Source organism: Phyllostomus hastatus, unplaced genomic scaffold (assembly GCF_019186645.2).
Source record: "Phyllostomus hastatus isolate PE091 unplaced genomic scaffold, TTU_PhHast_1.1 phas_contig_40, whole genome shotgun sequence".
Lineage (NCBI taxonomy): Eukaryota > Metazoa > Chordata > Mammalia > Chiroptera > Phyllostomidae > Phyllostomus > Phyllostomus hastatus.
Genome location: NW_025333872.1, coordinates 69233433 through 69257488, shown reverse-complemented (window position 1 = coordinate 69257488; position 24056 = coordinate 69233433). Strand labels below are relative to the sequence as shown.

Here is a 24056-nt window from a genome sequence, read left to right as displayed (position 1 = left end):
ATTTCAACCTCTATCCACTTAAAGTGGACTGGAGATTTTGTATTACTTTTGTGAATTCTACAGATAGTCTTGTGCCATTTCAGACTCAGCGTCTTCTGGTGCGTAAGTCAAAATTTCTAATTTGACACTCTACTACACAGTATTTATTTAAAATCATCTAACACTAATCAATGGCAAGACTTTCCCTGGAAGAATTTTTATTAAACATCAAATTGGGTCACAGATTGGTAAAGTATGTTTTGTTTTGAAGTTACATCTAATAAAAATTAACATCAGTTTTCTTATTACAATGAAGAACTCGTTAAACCTGTAGGCAATTAGTATTGAAATTAAGTGCATAATGAGTTATTTACTAATCTATATTTTATGGTGTGCTTATAAAGGTATTAATTATTTGGTTAGGTAGTAAAAGGATTAGTTGTATAACAGCATGTAGTCTCCCAAGGTACATAGAATTCAAATTTTGATTAGGATGACAAAACATCAATCGCATTTCTTAATTTTCAGAACAGTTGGTATGCATGGTGCATAACATTTAAATTCTATTAAAGTTGCAAACATGGGGGGAATATCTAGTAAAAAGAAATATTGCTTTGACTTCACAGTGGTGTTTTGATTATTTTTACTATTATTTAATATTTACTAAGCAGCCATGCTGAGCAAAGTTCTAATTTAATGTTTATCAAGTGCTGTGAAATACTTAGAAAAGGAGAAAATCTAGTATTATGATATTTAAAATTCAGACCACCTGCTCATCAAAATGTATGGTGAACACATGTTTTCCTTTTTTATTAGTTCTTATTTCATTCATCTTTTAAAAGTTTGAAAATTATGAACATTATGATTTTACAGCCTGCTCTTCTTTAGTTTATTGATTGGTCAAGAAAATAATTTAAGTAACCATTGCATTAAATTAATGACCATGAACTTATGATAAACAAAGTTGAAGTTAAGGGGCTGCTCTATTTGATCCTGGGACTACAGAGACCCCTTTGAGGTTATCCAATTTTCTTTTTGTCACGTCAGATAAGCAATGCTGTTTTGCAATAAGAATTTAAGGCTGATAAGTGACTTTATGTCATCTAAACTCACAGTATGTATTTTATTTTTCATTATTGTTAGGCAGTTATGAAGTTCTTCCAATGGAACTTGAAATCAGAAGACATGAGTTTGTGCCTCTGCTCTACATTCCATCAGTTGGCCAGAACACGTATCTGAGCTTCTGTTTCTTCATTTGCATGATGTTGAAAGTATGAAACTTTCAGAGACATAAAAAAATTTATACAAAAACTGCAAAATTATATACCATGTGAAGTATTTTTATTTTTTCCACAAATACCACCATACCTTCTCTTCCTTGGACCTAAGAGACAAAAGGAGTTCCTACAGTATTTTGACTTATAAATTTCAGGTTTATTTAACCCAAAATTAACAGTGTAGCTACAACATACTATATATTTAAATTATAAAAATAAGGCTGCTTCTTAAAAACAGATAACATTTTTAAAGCACCCCATTTTCCTTTTACTTTAAATTTATATCACCATATTAATGTTTTCCTTAAAATTTAATTTGTTAATGAATTTCTTACACCCAGAATATAAATTGCTAAATATATAGTGGTCTACTTTCTAGATAATCAAAGTGCCCAGACCTTATGGTTCTATCACTTTTAAAGATGGGCATACATCTCATGAAGCCATTATTTATTATAACAAGCATAAAAATAAAATGAAAAGCAAATGTTGTATTGTCTGTCAATGAAACGTAACAAGAGTTTGATCACATATTGGTCCTATCCAGATGCAACTTGAAAGATGTTAACACAAGTCTTGTGGATGTCTCCAGGGAGATGGATACAGTGTTAGGAAAACAACTGCTAACTGGGGTCACTTTAATTTGCGTCACAGATGAAATTGGCAGAATATATTGGTGGGTGTTTTAAAAACATGACCTAATCTTTCCCTAATTGAGGAGGCTTCTAATTGTATAATAATTGGTTTTCACAGTTGAATGTCTCAGTGTTAAAGACATTTGCCAATGTATTAGCTCTAACACGAAGGCAAGCACATATTTTCTCACAAAGGCATCTTTCTATGTACATTTTCCAAGGTACATTTTATAATAATGGTTATAATTATAGAAGGTTATGTTAACTGAGTACTTAATATGCTCCACACACTGGGCTACCCTTTGGCATTCAGCAACTTATATAGCTCCATTATCTTTTCCTTGTGAGAATGAGGAAATTGGGGCTAAGAGAAGTTGTTAGTTGCTTATGCTGCCTTACTACCTTTATTTGTCTGGCTGAAATAATCAGGATGTTAACCTTTATAATACACTGCCTGTCATGCTAAATATTGTGTAGTTCTTCTCTAGCAAGGATTTTAATGAGTCAGTAAGATAAAGTATTTAAAATTATCATTAGTAATAGTATACATATTTTAGAAATAGAGGTTAATATAAGATGTCTTTGTGTGTATGTCTAAAATGGGAACAAGACTAGGAAGAGGGAAGATTTAACAAGTACTAAATACTTTATAATGCATAATCTCATTTTCTCTTCATAAAAACATACCAATCTCACACACCTGTAAACTGAGGCTTAACGGAGCAGTGTGACTTCATGCTTCTGGATAGCTGGTGCACTGATAAGCTAAGCTAGGATTGAAATCTAGGTTTGCTGACAAATAGTGGTGTTCTCAACCCCTCTAGTGAACTATATTTCCTTAAAAGAAAAGAAACATGGACCATTACAGATGTGCAAAAATTTTTCAGTGATAACAGGGAGAGAAAAAGACAGCTTTATTAAGTACTGGCATATTTAATTGAAGAAAACTGCTTTCAAATAAAAAAGCAAATTATAAATCAACTGATTTAAACCAATGAGTCTTAATTTCTTAATTTGAATTTTTTAATTGCCCATTTGTACATCAGTATAATTGGGTCTCTGTATGCACTGTGAGGAAATAGCCTAGTCATAGGAAATTCATCTGTAATTTAATCCATAAAACTTTTAAATATTTGCACAAATTACTAACTTGGTTTCTTTTTAGCTCACTATATCCTGCTATGTTACATCATTAATTTGCTTAGAAATCAAATGTAAAATCCACATTCTTTTTGCTACAGAAGACACTGAGCATATTTAATACATAAATATTTAAAATTTTGGTTTTTGAATAACAATTTAAGTTTGACTAGAATATGGCATGAAAATCCATAATGAATCTTGCCATTTTCTTTATTTAATAACTGTTTAAAAAATTATTCAGACAACTGAATAAATCAATTAAAACACAATTAAAAGTTTCTTGCTAAATTTTAACAGAATATTTATTTTAAAGTAATAAACACATCATCTAGATTTAAATCAAGTTATAAAATATAATCTTGTGTGGAAAATTTATTCTAGATAATTAATTTAATTAATTAGCATACTTGCAAAAGGAAAACCGTAAAAATGAACGAAAGCATCCATGCATGCATGAGTAAATGAATGACTCAAGGTACAAAGAGCATTGTGAGGCAGAATAAAGAGAGGCATTTGGAGAGACGTGTGCTGCTCTGACTCAGATTGTTTGTTTAGCAGAAAAGTGATGAGATGATGTTAAGTTTCTGTTCCTGCATCATTGAACAAGAATAGTGGTGAATTATGTATTCTCTTAGCGCTAGATAAATAAATATCTCTGGTTATACAAAAACAGAACATTGATATATTTATTAATTAAACATTTTTTCTGAATCTCAACTAAGTATCTAACATGTGCTATATATCAAAAACATAGAGCTATAAGATATGACACTTGCTTTATCATTAATTCCAAATGAAATTAACTTCATGAACAAGTTTGACAGAAATTATGTAAAATATGTTTAAAAAGCTCCATGTGATAAATGAAGGAATAAGTTTTATTTAAAAAGAATAATATAAAACAAAAACAAGTAGGCATAAAACAAGAAAAATTGACTATGAAATTAGCAATTAAATATTCAAAAGTAAAAATATAGTAATTGAATAAAAAGGACCTAAACATAAATAAGTCTAGTTTAACTGGAAATCAATCTAGTTTAATGGAAAGAAAAAAATATATTAAAGTATACCACCGTGGAATTGCTATATTACCACAGGTGCAGAACACAGCACAAAAATTATAATAATTAAGATTATACTAAAAAACAGTTAATGAGCACAATTAACAATCTGAGAGTTTTTTCAAAGGCAAAAAATGAGTTCCCAATGAATAGAATGGAGGCAATGGCAAAGAAACTGTATCTGAAGAATTATAACTGAGAATTTTGCAAATGGTTATGTTCTCAAATTCAAGAGTTTTTTAAACATTAGGTGGATTCCACATCTAAATATGTCATAATGATCTTCAGTATAAAAAACAAGGAGAGGCCTGGCTGGTGTAGCTTAGTGGGTTGAGCATTGGCCTGTGAACCAAGGAGTTGGGGTTGCTGGTTTCATTCTTAGTCAGAGCACAAGCCTGGGTTGTGGGCCAAATCCTCTGTGGGAAACATGTGAGAGGCAACCACACATTGATGTTTCTCTCCCTCTCTTTCTCCTTCCCTTCCCCTCTCTCTGAAAAAAAAATAAATAAAATCTTAAAAAATATAAGGAAAAACACACGAAGCAATAAGATAGAAAAGAAAGATAATTTGAAAAGAGACAATAATCAGACCAAAGCTCATTTTTTCCACATGAAACAATGGATGGTAGAAGAAAAGAGCAATATCTTTATACTATCGGGTAATCCTAGACATTTTTACCCAGCTAAACTATTATTGAAATGAAGGTAAAATAAAGTCACTCCCAGAAAATAATTAAGGTCGTCATCCCTATAGACCCTTCCCTTGCAAATAAAATTAAATAAAATTAAAATTAAAAGATGAACTTATCAAGAAGAAAAGTAGATACAAAGACTGTAAAAAAAAGAGATTACAAAATTAAACTGATATAACCTGCTAAATCAAGTTAACTGTGGTCTGTAAATTGTAAAAGAATGGGAAAATATGACATTAAATAAACCACTTGAAATAGTGAAAATATAGCTACAATGACAATATAAGATTTGTTTCATATTTAAAGTCATAGATTATAACAATGAATAAGTAAGCAAAGTATTATCTATTATTTGTCTTTCACTTCTTAAAATATATATCTAAAAACAAAATTACATAAAACTTTAAAAATACAGGAATGTAAAAAATTTACTAGGTAAATACTAGTAACAAGAACAACAGCTATCACTATGATATAGCAGTGTTTTCCTCAACCAATTCAGAATTTAACCAAAAAAAAAGCATCAGTAGAAATAAAAAGGTGCATTGCATGTGAATAAAAGGGCTAATTTACAAGGCAGATATAATAAAGAACCCAGCGGGATTTGACAAAGCAGTCAACAAAACCAAAATTATAGCATTATAAACTGAAAAATTTAGAACACACAAAAACAGTAAATTTATAGATTTGAACAACAAACTCACTTCATACACACACATACTCATGTATATAAAACTATTGTACCTGATAAACTGGAATTGTGTTATTTTAAAAAGTATAAATAAAAGATTTACTAAACCAAGCAAGATAGCTCGTGGAAGAAACAAAACCTGTGAGGCTGGAACTGGGGGCACTGATGCCAGATTTGACCAAGGAGAGGTCAGTCATGAGCTGTAGATGTTTATTACCTAAATCAATTTTATTACAAGTAGAACAACATAAATCAAGGTCAACAGATTAACACTCACTCCATCTACTTGGATTTGAAAATATTGAATCTGCTCTCGTACCAGCTCTCTCAGTTTAGGAAAACTTTCCAATGTTTCTCCCGAGAGACCGTGTGTTTGCAGGGGCAGGGCCACAGTGGGCCTGCTGAGTCCACGAGTCGGACAGGACAGGCAGTGTACAAAGGTACAATTGGTGGACACCTATCGGCTTTTGCCCTCATTTTAAAGGAACTGCTTCCCTCCTTCCACATGTCACAGAGGTGGCGGCTGCTTTTACATGAGTTGGGGCCGGGGCAGCCATTATGATGAGAACTTGGCCAAAGGGCAGTCTTTCCTCATAAAGCTGAAGTCTGAAATGAGGGAATGCCTCCCCAACCCCTGTTGCTACCTATGTAAATCACACTTTGCTCTGAGTCATGTTTATTTCCTTTTGTTTTGCTCTTGTTTTGACTTTTTGTCTGTTTGTTCATTTGCCATGTGGATCCCATATAGGAAAATATTTCATAGACATAGGGAAAAAAAATAAAACCGGTGAGAAGCAGCAAAGGAACCTGATAATCTGAAATTCCAGTCTGTGAAGTCCAGCAGCTTCCCAACCCTTGAAGTGCATGCAACACCCCTGCATCTGTATGATAAATTTTGCTTTTGGGTGAGCAGGCTCATGCATTTTTCTGCTAGTAGCAGCTGGGAGAGTTCTCACCAATGCAAGCAAGGTTCAAAAGGAAAGGGGCTGACTTGCTGCTTGTCAGGGGTCGGGAGGCAGGAAAGGTTCAGAGCATTGAGACACTGGCACACTTCTGGCGCATTCCCTGGCAGGACTTGGACATTCAATGGGCAGCAGAGATCACCAGGGAGACTTAAGATGAGCCCAGCTAGAGGACCTGGGAGAGGCGGGGGACAGTGGAAATGATGACTTTTGCCCAGGGCTACCCTGCTAAAGGTGTAAACAAGTAAATAAATCATACACAATAAAGAAAGATGCAGTTGCAAAGAGCTCCAGGGCAGGAGATATTTCAGAAACCTGGCTAAAGAGAAACCATTTCATGTCTGCTCTTGTTCCTTATGCATTTCTTGTGTGTGACAGTTATTACCAGGAGTCTGAATTTTTCATTGAGTGATTTCTAGTTGAATAGTTCTCTTCCACTTGCAAATTCTGATGTTCCCCCCACACCCCCGTGTGCCCTCGCTCCATGGAAGGGTAGTCTCCCTAGCGCGGCTCTCTGACTTGCCCCGAACCCGCCGACCCACTGCCCATCAGTATCCTAGGCCTTATCATGAAAATAAAATAATGATTCATTTCTTCCTTAAGCCAGACTATTGCTTCATGCCTGAGGGAAGCAGCAAGGAGGAAGGGAGGGAATTCACAGGCCCTTGCTGTGGAACTGCTCTTGCTCCTTTACTGGGGCAGGAAAGGAGGAGCTTGCAGACGGCTGGCTGTCAGTGCAGCAATTTGAGCTCCAGGCACCTTTCAAGTAAAAATTGAACTTTCATCAGAAGCAAACTTACATGGCAATTATTTCAGGTCACTGGTGTTATCACTGGATTCTTCACTGTAAACAGGCACATGGGAGTGACAGGAAGTCTAATGAAGTATTGGTTTTGGAGCATTTAAAGAGAAAAAAATCCAGTGTTCCCTAAGGGCAACTGGTGATTCATGCACTATAATTTCAAAGGCTTTATTTTTAATTAAGGGAACTGTTAGGTTTGTTTATTTTTTCATTCCAGTAAATGATTCAGAGATTCTGCACCTCAACTGACATTCTATAGCATAGCTGTCACACTTTAAAGGCCAGTGGTACAGCATTGCAAAAGATAACTTCTGACTTGAGTACTGGATAGTATTAAGTAGTAAACTGAAGTACAAATTTAGAAATTCAATGTGACTTAATTAGTATACCTACCAGTCTTTTCTCAGAGCATCTTGTGAACTCAGCAGTATGCTAACTACTGTCCTGTCCTAGGTAAAGAATGGATTGGGTGTGATTCTTGCCCTGAAACAGCTTAAAATCTAATTGGAAAGAAACAGATAGTTATACAGGAAAACTCTTAGAGAAAAAGATAAGAGCCAAATGTTATGTAAGATTTTCAAATTCGATAAGAGTTGAGAAATACCTATGTGGGTTGGGGAAAGAGAAAACTCCATGAAGGAGGTAACCACTAAAGGGTTGGTGAAACTCGACAAGTGAAGGAGAGGAGGTAGGGGATGTTGGGCAGAAGGGATAGTGTGGATAATGTGCAAGCATCTTTCTTACATATTCCCATGTTTGCTTCATTGGACAAAACACTGGGCTATCCTGAAAACAACTGCCTGTCATTCTCAGTAATAGCTATCTTTTGGTAGCACATGCATTTAGTAATCAGCTATGGACCTCCATGAAACACAGGGCTAATATCAAATTAATTAATTGGAGAAAACAAAAACATAGTTTTACCACAGAAGTACTGATGACCATAATTTAAGGGAAATTCTGATAGTCCATAAATGCTGGGTGGAGCATCTCTGCGCCAAACACTGGGCTAAATACTTCAGGAGCATTGTTTGTTCCTCACACTCTGAGTTAGGTGCTCTTATCAGGTTCACTTGCAGATAAAGAACCTGAGGCACTGTTGGGTGGTGTGCGGAGACTCAGTGATGGAAGAAGATACAAATCTGAGCCAGTAGTCCCCTCTCCCCCATCCATGGAAGTAACATCAACTAATCTGCATCAATTTGCCATTATCTGCAAAACACTGACTGAGGTGCTCTAGCAAATACAAAAATATATTGTGCCATAACATGAGTCAGGTCACTAATAATAAACAGGAGTTAAAATGACCATGTGAGAAAGCTATGGATCAATATACATTAGTAATGAGAGCAAGCAAGAGATTTTAAAGGCACTCTGAGAAAAGCAATCTTGGCTCCAAAAGGTGAGAAAAAACTTCTATGACTTAAGCTTTGAGGGATGTGGACAATTCAGAGAGTTGATGGAGACAGGAATTCAAGTGGTAAGACCACTGGAAGCAGAGGAGGGTATCAGCATATGTTTGTATGGTATTTTGTTAGAATAATCATGATTACTGGTGGACTACAAGTAACCAGTAACTATCCAGACTACATGTAACTAAACAAAGTGTAGGGCATTTGTTCACTTGGGACAAGTCACATATTTCAAGACCAGGGTCAAATTGTAAGCGCAAGGGATTGGGTGTTAACTAAGCTAGGGGGAAACTATAAAAAGGTAAGCAGCAAGATGAGGCAATAGGGCCAGAGGCAAGCCAGTCACTAAAGAGCTAAGTGTCCAGGCGCAGGGACATGTTGAAGCATAGTAGGCAATCTGCACTAGATCTTCATGCAAGTAAGGGGGAGCTTTGGAAAAAATACAAAAACCAGACAAACACACAGGCAGCAAGGCAGGCATACCAAATAACCCTTGTCTCCTTGTCTCCTCCTTACATCCCCTTGGCCTCATTTCTGACTTCAGCCCTGGCAGCAATAAAGAGTTCCAATAAGGCTTCAATTTATGCTGACATCATTTTGCCTCAAATATGCACCACTGTCTTTTGCTTTCTGTCTTGGAGTCTTTTGGGTGAGAAGAAATATCTGTGCCCCAAAGGAAAGCACTCTACAATGTTGAGGGGACCCATAGGGACATGCTTCTCCCTGTCATTCTCAGTCATTCTACAGATCCTCAGAAGGCCCTAGTGAAACCTAGCCCTAGTTGCCCTGTGAACTCAATGATACACCCTCTTACTAGCTTTTCTCCTTCTTTATTTCACTTTCCTGGTCCCTCATTCCTGCTCCCTGGGATCACTTTCCAAACAACTACCTGCATATGTCTTTGTTTATTTTTTGCATTTGAGGGGACCAGGTTGAGCACCAAGCAAGAAGAGACCACAGAAGGGAAAGTGAAGTATGAGAGAAGGGGTCAAGCCGTGGGTAAGGGATACTAACACCAAGGAAAAAACCTAATGTTACTCCAACTCTTCCATTACAGAAGCATACCTATCTTCTCTGTAGGAATCATGAAGCAGCAGAGCTGGAAGAGATATGGTACCATCAGACTCATTATCGAAAAGAGGAAATGTGTGGTGGTGAATGCCAGAACTAGCGTTCTGGTGTCTGGAATTTGAATCAGTGTGCTGCCCATTACCTAGAGATGCCTCTACGCTGTTCCGTGCTCTCTCTAAGAATCTCCAAATGTGACTAGCCAAGGATACGGGGATTGAGTGTGGAACAAAACAGGAACACCTATTTGGATTAGAACAAGATGGCTGTTTCCTGAAAAAGAATACGTTTTGATTAGAAAAAGGACCTAACCAACAAAAGCTTATTTTAAGGCTTAGTTCGATAAGAGTTGGCAGGGAGGTAAGAAAAGATTGTGATATGAGTAGTAAAGGTAAGGAAGAAAGAGAAGCACGAAACTGCAGTGCAGAGATCATCTGAGGTTTTCACTTGACCATTACCCATTGCTCCTTTTTCAACCACTGTGCTCCCTCAGGGACCCACCTTTTCATCAGTCTCAGCACATGTGGTGCAAATGTGCTGACCTGGAGTATGCCTGTCATCCGGGCCTGGCCAATCAGAGCTGTCCTTCCTCTAGACACAGCATTATTATGCAGGGAGGGTTGAATGGAGGACTGAAGGAAAACTCAGTCTGACTCTACTGGTTCCAGGTAGTTCAAAGATACCAGATTCTGAGTGATGTCTGTCACTACTGGGCAAAAGAAGCTGGCTTTTTATTTATTTTTATATGAGCTATTGAGCTCATTGACTAAATGAAAACCTGCCTAAGAGTGAAGCCAATGCAGAAAGATAAAGAGAAAAGAGGTGGAACTTGGTGACATTATTTTAGCTCCTAGATCCAGTTGGACCCTGGACTTTTTGGTAACATAAGCTTTCCCTCCATCCTCCTACACATATTTTTAGTTTGTCTTCTATGGCATCTCTTAATTGCAATATATATATATATACACACATACTGTTGACTTTTATTGCTAGGCTCTGCATATTGAAGAATAACTTACCTTTTTATATGATTAAGTAGCAGGTATAGTTGAAAAGATATTCTTTCTAATTTACTGTTTCCCTTTGAGGATTTTTACATGCTTGGTTTCTTTAAAGGATACAGAAAGTTATTAGTCCTCCAAAAATTAGATAGTTTCATATTCCCCTAGGCCCTGATTTTGAAGAAAATTACTACACCAAGGCTTGATAACATTTCTCTATATGTGGTAATATCAGTTATTGAAACTATTACAGAGTAGCAGATTTCTTAGAACAATGGGTGAAAATGATCCGATGACAGTTACATTTAAGAAACTGCCTTATGTAAGCAATACTTAACACATTTGTGCAAGGTGTTGAACCCCTTGTGAACGTTTACTTTGACAAAATGTCACACGACAGTATTTGACCCATTGTTTAATAAAAACAGAAAATGTGTCCATCAGCATATATGAAAGCATCTCATGTAAACAGAGGGCAAAACAAAGTGCTGAGGTAAAAGGAAGAACTTAATGCTTTCTATAGCAGAAACATTTAGACTCCCTTTGTTCCTCATTTCTTCACAGCTGTTTAACACATCTTTATGTCTCCGTCCAGGTCCATCGGTACTGGCTTGGTTCAGCTATCACCAGCTTTCTATGAGCTGCTTTAACAGCCTCTTCATGGATCTCGCTCCTCCAGCCTTTATTCCTTCCAAACGAATCTCACATTGCTGTTGATCTTTCCCAGCATGAAGCTAATCATGTCAATATCATACTCCTCCTTACCAAGTCTCCTTCAGGTGACGTTTAAACTCCTTGGCACAGGATGCAATGTGGTTAATAATCTGATGGCTGCTGAACTCTCCAACTTCACTATGTGCCTGTAAAGGCTTTCCAACTCCTTTCACTGGTGCAACCTCTACTCCTCCTGCATGACCCAGTTCAGGGGTGTGTTAGGCCTTTCCGGCCATATCCCTACCAACACTGGTACAGTATGACTGGGGGATCTGCATCTCTCTTAGTGTCCCAACAGCTCTCTATTGATCCCAATTATAATATGAATCCTGCTCTATAATGTTTGCTTTCCCCAAATGACCACATGACTGTGTATAGTATTATTGTATGTGCTCAACAACCAGGAGCTAAATTTCTGAGTCAATGAATAGTTTTATGTTGATGAGGTTGTTCATAGAACAGATGAGCGCAAAATCCATCATTTTGTCCCCCACCATAAAAAAGTGTATAGCATACTTTGTTTCTTTCCTGAAACAAAACTCAGGGACAAGTTTAGTTTTAGTGATACACCTTCAGAGATGTTTTCCACTTGGAGACGTGCAGGAGAGGCACGTCGGGTTGCTGGGGGCAGAGCCACTGACACTCGGTCACTTCAGTTATTTCAGAGCAGTTGTTTTGAACAGGCTTCCGAGTAAGAACACATGGTAAGGAGCAAATCATATTTTTTATGGTATTCTTAAGTGTTATGTGATGTTTTGCCACAGCAATCACAAAAGAATAATAAGTCAAGTTTTAATTTAAAAAAATCCAACTACAAAGTCATTATGGCCTGTTCTTATTCCACACAAAACCATATTGACTGTGCATCTAGTGATTTTGTAAATACAAGACCTTGTATTGATTTGGCTATTTGTTCTAATTGCATTAAAGTAGTAGGTTATATAATAGCTCTGGGTAGGGTGCTTATTTCCAGTTTTCTAAAGGAAGGAATGCTGTAGTATTAGTTTCTAGATTTCTCTTAACATGGTTGTTATGCGGTAGTTAATTCACGATGCAACATAAAAAACCTGTTCCTACAATACCTGAAGTTAATAAGAAAAAAAAATCAGACCAGAAGACTGGTCCTGGAGATGTATCATTGTGGGTAATATACTGAGAGTTTAGAATTACACATTAACATATGAACTTATCATACGTACAACCCTTCATCTGACTAAATAGCCATGCAAGAAAATGGGACACACTCTTACCTTTCTTTGACTCATGCATAATGATTAGAACTGTGTCCCTACAAGCTGATACTTAATAAAACCTGATTAGTTGAGAGTTATTTTCAGTTGCAGCTTCTTCCTGGTTCCCTGAGCTCAGAAATCATGGATTCATTTTTTTAGCAGTTCTTTTTTCTCTGACTCTATCATAGATAACCCATTATTATGTTCTATTATTTTTTTTCTGGGAATGTCTCTGAGATACATCTCTATTTCTTTTGAGGCCTCTTTTACCCCAGCAGCAATTATTATATAAAAGGCCTGCAGGCATTCACCGCTTCCATTTGGCAAAAGAAATAAGCTCTTGGTCCTCAGTTTCTCCAGCATTTTTTATTTCAACCTGTAAAATATATTTAACCCATGTAATTGTCAGGTTCAAGGCTTTTCTAGGGCTCCCTTTTGCCTACCACATTAACTGTAACTGCCTTACCTTAGCTGCAATACTATCTGCTGCTTTTCTGCTCATCCCCTGTCCTTCTAAATGCATTTGCTCTATGGATGTTTAAGCCCTTTCTCAGAACCACCCTCCTATCCCAGCTTCTCTTGATCTCATTCACATTCCTTACAGCATCCTGCTTTTGCACTTTAATACATATTTGCAGCTTTATACATATCATCATCTTTCTATCTAGAAGGCACCCACTCACATTCTCTTACACATGCACCACCTATCTCAAAATTTGAATTGACATTTACCTCTTCAGTAAGTCCGATCCACTTTATCAATCTTTTTTTTTTTTAATTGCTGTGTCTCTGGGTGCCCCGAGCACCCTGGAATTCATTTTGTGCTACATTGTCTTGCACTCAATGACACAAAACTTGGTAAGTTTTCTTAAGCCATTTCCTGTTTACTTTCTCTTTCCAGTATAACTGTTGCAAAAGCTCCTCAGTTCTGGAGCCACAGATTCCAGATCCTCAACATCTGTCACCCTCAAAGCACCTCCAATAACACAGTGTTTGCTCAAGTCCCCACTCTAAACCCTGTTTTCTGCATATGTAAATTCATACCTTAAAGCAAAACAACGACTGAAAACTCCGAGTTATCTTCCTTCTCTACCTCCACATTACAGTAGAGAAATTAAAGTTAAATGCAGTTATTCAATTTTAGGACAAAAATAACATCCTAGCCCACATTTTAAAAACTGTATTATGTGAAGGAGAACTGCCTGAGCCATGTGTAAGTCTCGTTCCATTGACTGTTCTTTCTGCTTCTCACCAAATTGTTACAGCTCACATTAAGTTGCTAGAATCGCTCAATTAAAAGTTGTACAATGGCTAATTTTACTGCCGGCTAGATTCTAGAATTATTTTGTTTACTATATTATATAAAAAAAACAACTGAAAAATGTTTTCTACCATGAATAATAGATAATAATTTTATCAGAAAATACCTCATTTGAAATTATTTTACCTCATATAAGAAAAAAGAAGTTAACCTTCCACTGCTTATATGAGATAGACAATTGTAATGAATGGAAAATTAAGTCTGAGTCCAGAGAGCTACTCGTACAGAGGATAAGGTCCTGTGGGGACCTTTCAGATATTCTTGTCACACTGCGCTTCCCTGTCGCCCTTTAAGCTGTTGTCGTTTTCTGTCAGTGGTTCACCTGGCCACAAAAGATATCCACAGAGCTTCACAGCAGCTCAGCCTTTGTCTTTAGAAACCACTTGTGTCATTAAATACAGTTCTCATCTTGCACGTTTAGAAAGCTTGCAGATGCCACTCCGAGGAATGTTGGCTGGCCGTGCTGGTGTCTACTAGAGCAGTCTGGCCTCCATGGGGATCTCACCATGTGTGGAATATGTGTGGGTGGGGGTGGGCATCCTACCTTTTTCAGTTCCTCCGAGCCTCAGAGTCCAGTTTTTCCATCTTACACTACCGACCACCAGCGACAATGTTAAAATTGCCTATAGTTGTCACTGCTCTGTGAAACAAATATGCTCATTCAATTAAGCACAGAGAACCAACTTGGGAAAAAGGGATAAGTTAAAAGCTGGTGAACCTGACAGCACATGTGAATTGAAGAAACTGAGTCAGAAGTCTACTTCTGTTGTGAACTGGCTCTGTCAGTTTGAGAACTTCTCTTGAATTTGTGTCACCCAAATGTGACTCATCACGTAAGATAAGTAAACATGCCATATTTTTTTCTTGAAAATGTGCTGGGGCATGCATGTTAAAAAATATTAGAAAAACATGTCTCCGTAGATAAAGACATGAATGTAGAGAACTTTCCCTAAAAAGGTAGTATTAACATGTTAATATTTTAATTATCTTTGTTTAAATGACAGTGAACGCTGGTATGTTAAATAGTGTCAAGTTACAACAAATGAATTATATAAAGTTGTCTTACATAGAACAGTAAAATTTTGCCAAGAAAATATATGATTTTAGCATTTGATAAATAAAGTTTACAACATTAGGAAAGAGGTATTTGTATTTGTAAAGAAACAATAAGAATGCAATAATGTATACACAAATTTGAGCATTTCCTATAAAATTTTTGCTTGTTAGTAATATATTCTAAATTTATTTTCTAATAACCTAGTCCCTGAGTAACTATAATAGCTATTGATCTTGTTTCATCCAGATCAATAGCACAGTTTCAAGACTTTCAGTTCTTCTACACACATCTGAAAAATATGGTAACTTCTAAGTGGAAAAAAATATTATTAAGCTCTTTTAAATAAGTAGCAATTATGTAATGTTCCAGACAAAGCATGCCATTCCCAGACTTTCAGTACATACAATTCTATTTGTTCTTCTTATTCTAGACAGTTTATTATGGAGCTTAAAATTAAACCACTAATAACTTGACTATTGCTTGCTATAACTTATAATATTAGAGATACACTACATTAGAAGTTTATTAAACACAAGTAATGAATGAATATTTATGTCTTTCCTGAAGACCTTCTAATAAGACTAATACTTCCATAGTCCATGCTAAAACCTTAGGCACACTGGTCTCCTCCTTTTACTTTCCTGTCCTTTTCAGGCCAGGGTTTGATAGTTGGCCAGGTTTTGTGTAGAGAGAACAGAAGTATAGTTACTCTTCACCACATATATCCCCATGGCAGTCTCTCTTTCATGCATCAGGACAATGTTTTATTGAAATGTTCTTAATTCTACCAAGTTCCAAATTGCTATAAGTCACTTGCATTGATAAGGTGATTCATTTGCAATGTATTTATTTCATTTCTATCCCAACATTATATTATGACTCTCATTACCAGTTATTCCTTGGGGGAAAGTATAGGAATAATATCTTTCACAGAAAAATCCCTGATAAGTATAGTCACATTCAATGTGGCTTTTCCTAAAGACAATGGTATTGCCAAAAAATCGTGGTTTAAGACACAAAGAAATGTAATGATAATCATCTTCATGCACCAGAAAATATAAGGGAAACTGTACCATTATTCAATTCTATGAGACAGGATAAGTATATGAACATAATCCTGAACTTGCTTTATGATACAGAAGCTGGTTATTCTTAATGAAAGAGAAGTTATGAAAATAAAAAAAAATGTTCACTTAAAAATAATTTCTGTGCCCTGGCTGGTGTGGCTCAGTGGATTGAGCCTTTGGCCTTTGAACCAAAGGGTCACTGGTTCAATTCCCAGTTGGAGCACATGCTGGGTTGCAGGCCAGGTCCCCAGTAGGGGGTGTGCAAAAGGCAACCACTCATTGATGTTCCTTTCCCTCTCTTTTCCCTCCCTTCCTCTCTCTCTAAAAATAAATAAATAAATAAAATCTTTAAAATATAATTTTTGCTAACCTACATAAAAACCTCATAAAACTATGTTCTTTTCCCCTGAGATAGCAGCAGCAAAAGTTTTATCAATTTAGATATTCCATCTTGATTCAAACAAAAGCATGCATATTAAACTAACTGGACTGAGAGGGAACTTGGCACATGGATGAACAACAGAGCTGGAAATTCACATACAGGACAAAATCTGTGGATAGTGTGTTTTCTAGGTTTCTATTTGTAGTGGAAAATAAGAGGAAACCACAGGTCTTTTTTGTCACTTATGCAGGTGATACTATAAGCTGACGAGAATATTATAGTACCCAATAGGAGAAAAAAGTCAATGGCAATGCTCCATTCACCGAAGAGTTTTATATTTTTTCCCATGCACTGCTTCATCCAAGCCATATCATTAATATATGTACCTCGGAGGAAGCTCAGCATTTGAGTATATATTTCTTCAAATTCTCCTATAAAGCCCTCACAACAACATTAAATGCCATGCTGTATATAATGAAGAGCATATATGTGATTGATTAAAAACATTTTATATTCTACATTATATGGAAACAGTTTTGTATTACTTTAGCATCATTCTTATGAAAGAATGAAACATAACTTTATAAATGCTCCATTACATATCGTAGTGACTTTATGCACTGAACTTTGGGTCACAAAAGTATCATTTAATGGTTTTCAGCAATTCTACAAAATGATCCATTATTCTTAGTATTTAAAAGCCACCGTAAGCAAGTGAGTTGTATGGGAGAAGGGAAAACAGAGAGAGTAGAAGACCAAGAAGCAGCTGAAATGTCTAGTGGGGTTAGTATTGAGAAAGGATCACTAAGTAGGATATATTTTCAGTTTCTACTAATGATTAGGAAATTAAACATAAGATGGCTTACTGAGGAGGATAAAATGATTTTAAGGATAGGAAAATGTATATATGTACATTGAGACATACATATACACATACTTGTACATAATTAACTTGCTAAAAAGAACATTATATCTCTATGCTTCTGTAGTTTTTAGTATTGTGACATACAATATCCATAATTCATCTTTAATAACTGAACATTTTCAGGAGACAATTGGGCCCATGTACAAAAAATTTTGCCTAGAGTTGGTTTCCAGGTTATAAGGAGAAAACCACACCACCAATTACTCACAAGTATAACTATTTTGTTTTTAGTTATTTGTAATCTAAAATGTATTGCAGGAAAAAAAGAATTCTACTTACAAAGAAAAGAAGCAAAGCATATGATGTAGAAAGTTCTGAGCACCTAGAACAGTGACAGCATTTATGTATTAGACAGCATTTATGAATAGATTTATTCATTATCTACTATATTCCAGGTACAGCACTAAACACTAGGGTAAATGACAGAGGAGTATAAGAGAGACAAATGTAAACCAATAATGTGATGACTAAAGAATAAAAACTGCATGATCATCCCAATAAATGCATAAAAAGGCATTTGACAAAATTCACATCCTTCATTAAGAACAATTCACTGCAAACTACAAATAGAAGAAAACTTCCTTAACCTAATAAGCATATCTAGTAAAAACCTACAGCCAACATCATATCTAAAGATAAAATACAAAGATAAAACACTAAATGCTTTTCTCTTAAGATGAGGAACAAGAGAAGGATGGGATCAGCAACAAGGCAAGGATGTCTGCTTGCACTGCTCCTGCTTGACAATGTAATAGTGTTCCTAGGCAGTGCAATAAGGCAAGAAAAAGAAATAAAAGTTGTAGAGATTGGAATGAAGTAAAACTCCATTTGTGGATTCCATTATTTGTCTGTATAAAACCCCTCAAGAACTCTACAAAAAAGGCTACTACAAATAAACACTTAGTTGAGCAAGATCCTAGAATACAAATTTAATATTAAAAAATCAACGGTTTTTCAATATTCTAGCAATAAAAAATTGGAAATTGAATATTTAAGAGTCTGGGTTTAAAGAATCCATGTATCACCTCCTGAGAACTTGAAGGGATTTTCATAAAATTAAATCAATAAAAGTGTATCTTCATTAACCAGACTATGTAATTTCCAGCTTCCTTTTTGTAGAACTATGATAAGCCACAGGTATTGGGGCAAGAAAGGATTTCCATTTATGGAAATAATGAATAAAAATTTAGAGAGGTAAAGTGACTTAGCAAACCCAAAAAACTAGTGCCAGAACTTAGACTATAATTTTATCTTTTTTGAGTCTCTGTTATTTGAAATGTTTCCCCTTATTATGGACCTTGTTAATGTTAGCCAATATTCTGATGTTCAAGTCAAGTGTAAAATATTTTAAATCTTCTTCTCCACTGTAATATTTTAAAAGTAATTATGAAAGTGGTTATTAGCATGATAAAGGTCTTGCAATTTTAAAATAAAACCTTCAGTGGTACAGATGTTGAACAACTTTATAATTACTAGCTATTATTAATAGTCTACTTATAATTCTTAAGAAAATTCTCTGTGCAGTATTTTTGGGGGCCTCACAAAAGTCAATGTGAGCAAATTTTTCTTTCATTGAACACAAACAACATGAGAAGAAACATTTTCGTCAAGTATGACATTAACAAGATCACAAGCATCACTGAAGAAAAACATAGACAAAAATAAGAAAGGGCTCACTCTTTTTCCATTCTTTCCTAGAAACTAAATTGTACATTTTGAGAATACATAGGGAAGCTTCTTTTTCTTGTTTGCCTTTCTGTTTTTTCTGTCTGGTTAAACAGGTTAACTAGTAATTAAATCCTAAACCCTGAAGCCCAGGCAGGCTTGCATCTGTGTCCTGACATTCACCTATGACCTTGCTTAAAATTCTAGCCTCAGTTTTCTCATCCCTAAAATGTGTAGCAATAGTTACTTCAATAGAGTGGTTGTATGGGTTAAATGAATTCATTTCCTTAAAGAGCTTGGTCTGGTATTCAGTATATGAGGCCTGTCAGGAAAAAGTCCAGCCATTGTTAATATAATAAGAATGGTTTGCCCAACATCGATGTAACCTGGCAGCCAAGGAGGGTGGACTGGAATGCACATGTGTGAACAATGACAACTTCATTGTACCAGTCAGTGGGGGCCGTAGACACCGCTGAGTGAGACTGCGTACTGTGTGGCTGTCACATTCAAAATGACTGAGGGAGCAAAGCAATGTATATGTAAGCTTAAACATTCCTCCACATGGAAACTAATCAGATGACTCAAAAGGCTGCAGCTATGGGCACCTGGTGATTGGCAGCTTTATCACAACAATGTGCCTATTCCTGCATCACGTCTTATGCAGAGTTTTTTGGCAAAATATCAAATTACCCAGGTGACTCAGCCCTCTAAAGCCCAGATTTGGTAGCCTATTACTTCTGGATTTTTCCAAAACTAAAACAACCTTTGAAAGGGCAAAGATTTCAGACTTTTAATGATATTCCGGAAAATATGACAGGGAAGCTGATGGTGAATGGAAGAACCGTGTGAGATCTGTAGGTGCCTACTTTGAGGGAAACTAAGGCATCGTTGTCTTATATACAACATTTCTCGTATCTTGTATCTTCAATAAATGTCTCCATTTTTCATATTATATGGCTGGATATCTTCTGGGCAGACCTTGTGAATTAAAAGCTCAAAATATTTTATATATTATTTCTCCTCTTTTGACAATCTACATATAAGTATTAAGATATATAAATATCAAGTTATAAATGTAGATCTGTTTTTATGTTATTTGTGAACTTAATTTTTCACTTTCAAATCTGCTACTGAACTTTCTTTAACATTCCCAAACACTGTGTTTGTGGGTATGGAATTCATCTTGTGTATAGGCATTTATTAATTCTTCAGCTATTGTAGTCATTCTTAATTTAAATCAGACTCTGGAAATTTGCATTAAGCTTCAAACTCTGCAGGGATGATTGTCTTCCTTGTTCATCCACCAAAAATCTTACCATTACTCTAACATTTACTTTGGTTCTTTTCCATACCTATTTTTTGGGTCTGGTTCTGCTTCTTCTGTATTCCTGTTTTTGTTTGCTTTCCTTTCTTTGCAGCGTTTACTTTGTCTATTTTTGATTATTGGTTTTTGCCCCATTTCTGGCTTGTCAAGAAACTGTATTAGTTTTTTTATTTTGTTTCACTGACCTCACAAGCTGTACCCTGATGGTATTTCCCAGTTCAATTTCAGCTTGTCCACATTTGTCTTGGTGGCCTCATCCACTCACCCCACAATTCTACCCTGATTCTTATATCTATTCTGGGTAAGAAAAGAATTCACTTTCTTTTAGGGTTTCCTATGTTAAATCAATGGTGTTCTACAAAGGACGTGTTCTAAAGTAACTAAGATCATAAAGATGTACATTTCATTATACCTATTAAGTCAAATGCTAATCTCTCAATGTCCCCTTAATCTTTTTTTTTCCACCTTCAAAGGAATCAATATGGTCAAGATGATCAGTGGCAGAGAGAAGCATATTATATAATCCACTGGAGATAACCTCAGTTTTATTTACATTAAAATTTAAAGTACTGAGCTTCTTTCTATCCTTTTTATCTTTCTTTTACAAGAGTCTGTATTGATTACTATAGTAATGATCTAGGCTTTATGATTCTTATATTGCCAATTATATGAATATGGTCAGCTCAACAAAACATGCACAGACAATTTTTGCCTACTTTTGGAGAGTAATAAATGTAATATCATAGTAAAATAAATGTTTGCTGAAATAAAATCTTTCATGACATAATAAAATTTTGTGAAGAAAAAATCTAAACTGTGTATTTTAGATCATATTCATTGAATATCTAAAATAAATTTTGTCTGAATATATTTGTCTCTATAGTCCTTCCTTAATATATTTAACAACATAAAAATGTGGTTGATTAAACAAGGAGATTTAAATTATTTGAACTCAAGGGTCATTTGCATCTCCTGGAAAGTTTTATGTAAAATAAGAAAATTTTAAATAGAAGATAGCAAATATTAGAATTATCTCGTAAATATAACAGAAAATAGTAAAGCAGAATGACTTTAACACTTATTGTTAAAATCCAGAATCAAATTCAATATGATTTTTTTTCTTCTGAATATTTGCTTTATAGAACTTCAGAATTACATAATCTCTTTGGGTAAATAACTGCAAAATAAGTTAAGGCGGTCTAAGATGCAAAGAACAGGATGGCCCCGGGGACAGGAGCCGAGCCTACGCCTTGCTCCTCCCATGCACTCTGCCACCAGCAAGTCTCCTAAGCTTGAATGACACAAATGATTAGCTCTGTTAAAAGGAAGTCATTGCTTGAAGTATTTGGGGAATAAATCTGGGAAACAAAAAATAAGTCAGTTCTGGGAATAAAGATTAAAATTCTTTGTACATGGGTTTGGGAGCTCATCATTTACTATATCCAAATTTAAAAATACCTATAAATTAAATTATTCTTCTTCCTTAAAGATGATTTCATATTATTACTCCCTCTTTAGTCATGTAGTGACTCCCTAAAGGACCACTTCTAATTATCAAAGCTGTAATGAGACTTACTTTGAGTGTTGCACATACACTCATGACCAATAATCTGGCTGCATTACCTGTGACTTCTGTGAATTTCAGTTGAACTTAAAGGCTTTAATATAATTACTAGAAAAATTTAATGTGAAAATCTAATTACAACAAGCCTCCCAATGATGCATGTAAAACCAAGTGGGAGCTGTTCTTAGAGTACATGGAAAGTAACTCTAATGCAGATTGAATCATCTGTGCTGGCAAAATCTAGCAAAATGTCCCTCACAAACTACAATCAATAGCTGTCTGATGTCTGTGGGATTAATTAATTAAATTTTGCTTGAAGATGTTTTTATGTACCCAACATTTATAAAAATTGGTTTAAGCCAAAGAGTAAAGCCTCATGCCACTGTGAGATTCTACTCAAAACTGCATTGACTTGTCATAAAGTGATTTGGTTTGAACTCTGTAATGAGCAGAGGAAAAGAGCATTCGGGGGCACAGTGCAGTTGTACTACAGGTATCGAATTGGTGGTGATGCAGGTCTCATTAGGATGCACAGCAGTGTGTGTGACCAAAACACACACACAGACACAAACACACACAACCTTGGGATGCTGAAAAATATAAATGTGTTTGGTGAAAGGCAAAGGTAAATGGCTGCCAGGATACTGCCACTGACAACACAATAATAACCATGTGCGCTTTGTGAAATCTGGTGCTCCATGGAAAATGAACAAAAATGAATATCCAAAGGCAGGAATTAATCAATAGCTTAAACCGTCTATTAGCATGGAACAGGTTGATGTCCACAGTGATTAGGGAAGAATTAGTTTTTTTCATTACTGTAAAAACAAAATCAAATCCCTTAAAAATTTGTTGTCTAATATTTCATAAATATATATATATATTTATATATATATATATATAGGCTGATATGTTCTTTTCTCATATAATTGTGCTTTCTTCAAGTCTTTTTTTTTAACAAAGTATGGTCAATATAAAATAGTATTATATTAGGTTTACTTATGAGACCTTCCATAACCACCCTGTTTAAAATTATTATCCCTCATGCCCACATTATCAATTTCCCTTACTCTATGCTTTCTCTTTTGATATCACTTAACATACTCCATACTTTGTAGTACACTATAAACTGTCAAGTATATGGTTTATTGTTTGCTGCTTGACCCACTAGAATTAATGTCTCCCAAAGTAAGATTTTTGATGATGGGCTCAAAGTACCTAGAACAGTACCTAGAATGTAGTAGGCGCACAATGAAAATTTTTGAAGCAATCTGAACTAATCACTGCATAACTATGAAAACTACCATGACTCCCAAAAGATTTGCTAAGTAAATAATTAACAGTGTCATAATTGAATACTGAGGACTCAAAGAAATAATTTTGTGATGGTTGAAGGTGAAGTAGGAAACAATTGGGGACTGGGAAATAGGAACAGATAAATAAGGGGAAAATGGAGAGAAGGAAAAGTAGAAATGTCTTAAAGAAAAGAGGACACTTTAATTAGAGGCTTTAAAGTTTTGGTAGACTTGAATATGATATAAATAATGGTCCTACATTGTGACCCTTCCTCAGCCTGAAATATCTATGCTACTCGGTCATGGTAGAGTAAGATTTTTTTAAAGTGTCTTTTTTTTCCTAGATGGAAGTCCCCAAAATGCTATGCAATCCAAGAATAAAGCTTGGTATATTTTAAAAAAATATATTTCTCTTTGGGTTTCTCTCTCTCTCTCCCCGCCCCCCTCCCTCTCTCTGTTATCGAAATTGCTCCCTTAGACTCTTAGTGGGAAAGTTTGGGAACCACTTTCTGATGCAGTAGTTTCAAGCTTGACTTGAGCTTCTAAAAGTGCCCAACCAGTTAAATGAGAAATATGGTGGTGAGATGATCCAGGCATAGGTGTTTTTTATAAGCACCCCAGGGGATTCCAGTATATAGTCAAATTTGGCAGCTACTGAAATATCCCTGTCTACTGACTTACTGCATAAAGGTTTGTCAATCTTCGAAACTCCATTGACTTCAAAATCTTTTGAACCTGGAGGCTAATCTGCCATCTTCCCCAAACTAAGGCTATAGGAGCAAACACTA

At 35.6% G+C, this 24056-nt stretch overlaps 1 protein-coding gene across 2 annotated transcripts in view; it reads right to left on the bottom strand.

Annotated features, from left to right (window-relative positions):
* Window positions 1-24056, bottom strand: part of NKAIN2 (sodium/potassium transporting ATPase interacting 2) — an 875120-nt gene that overhangs the window by 224280 nt on the left and 626784 nt on the right. The window lies entirely within an intron of this gene.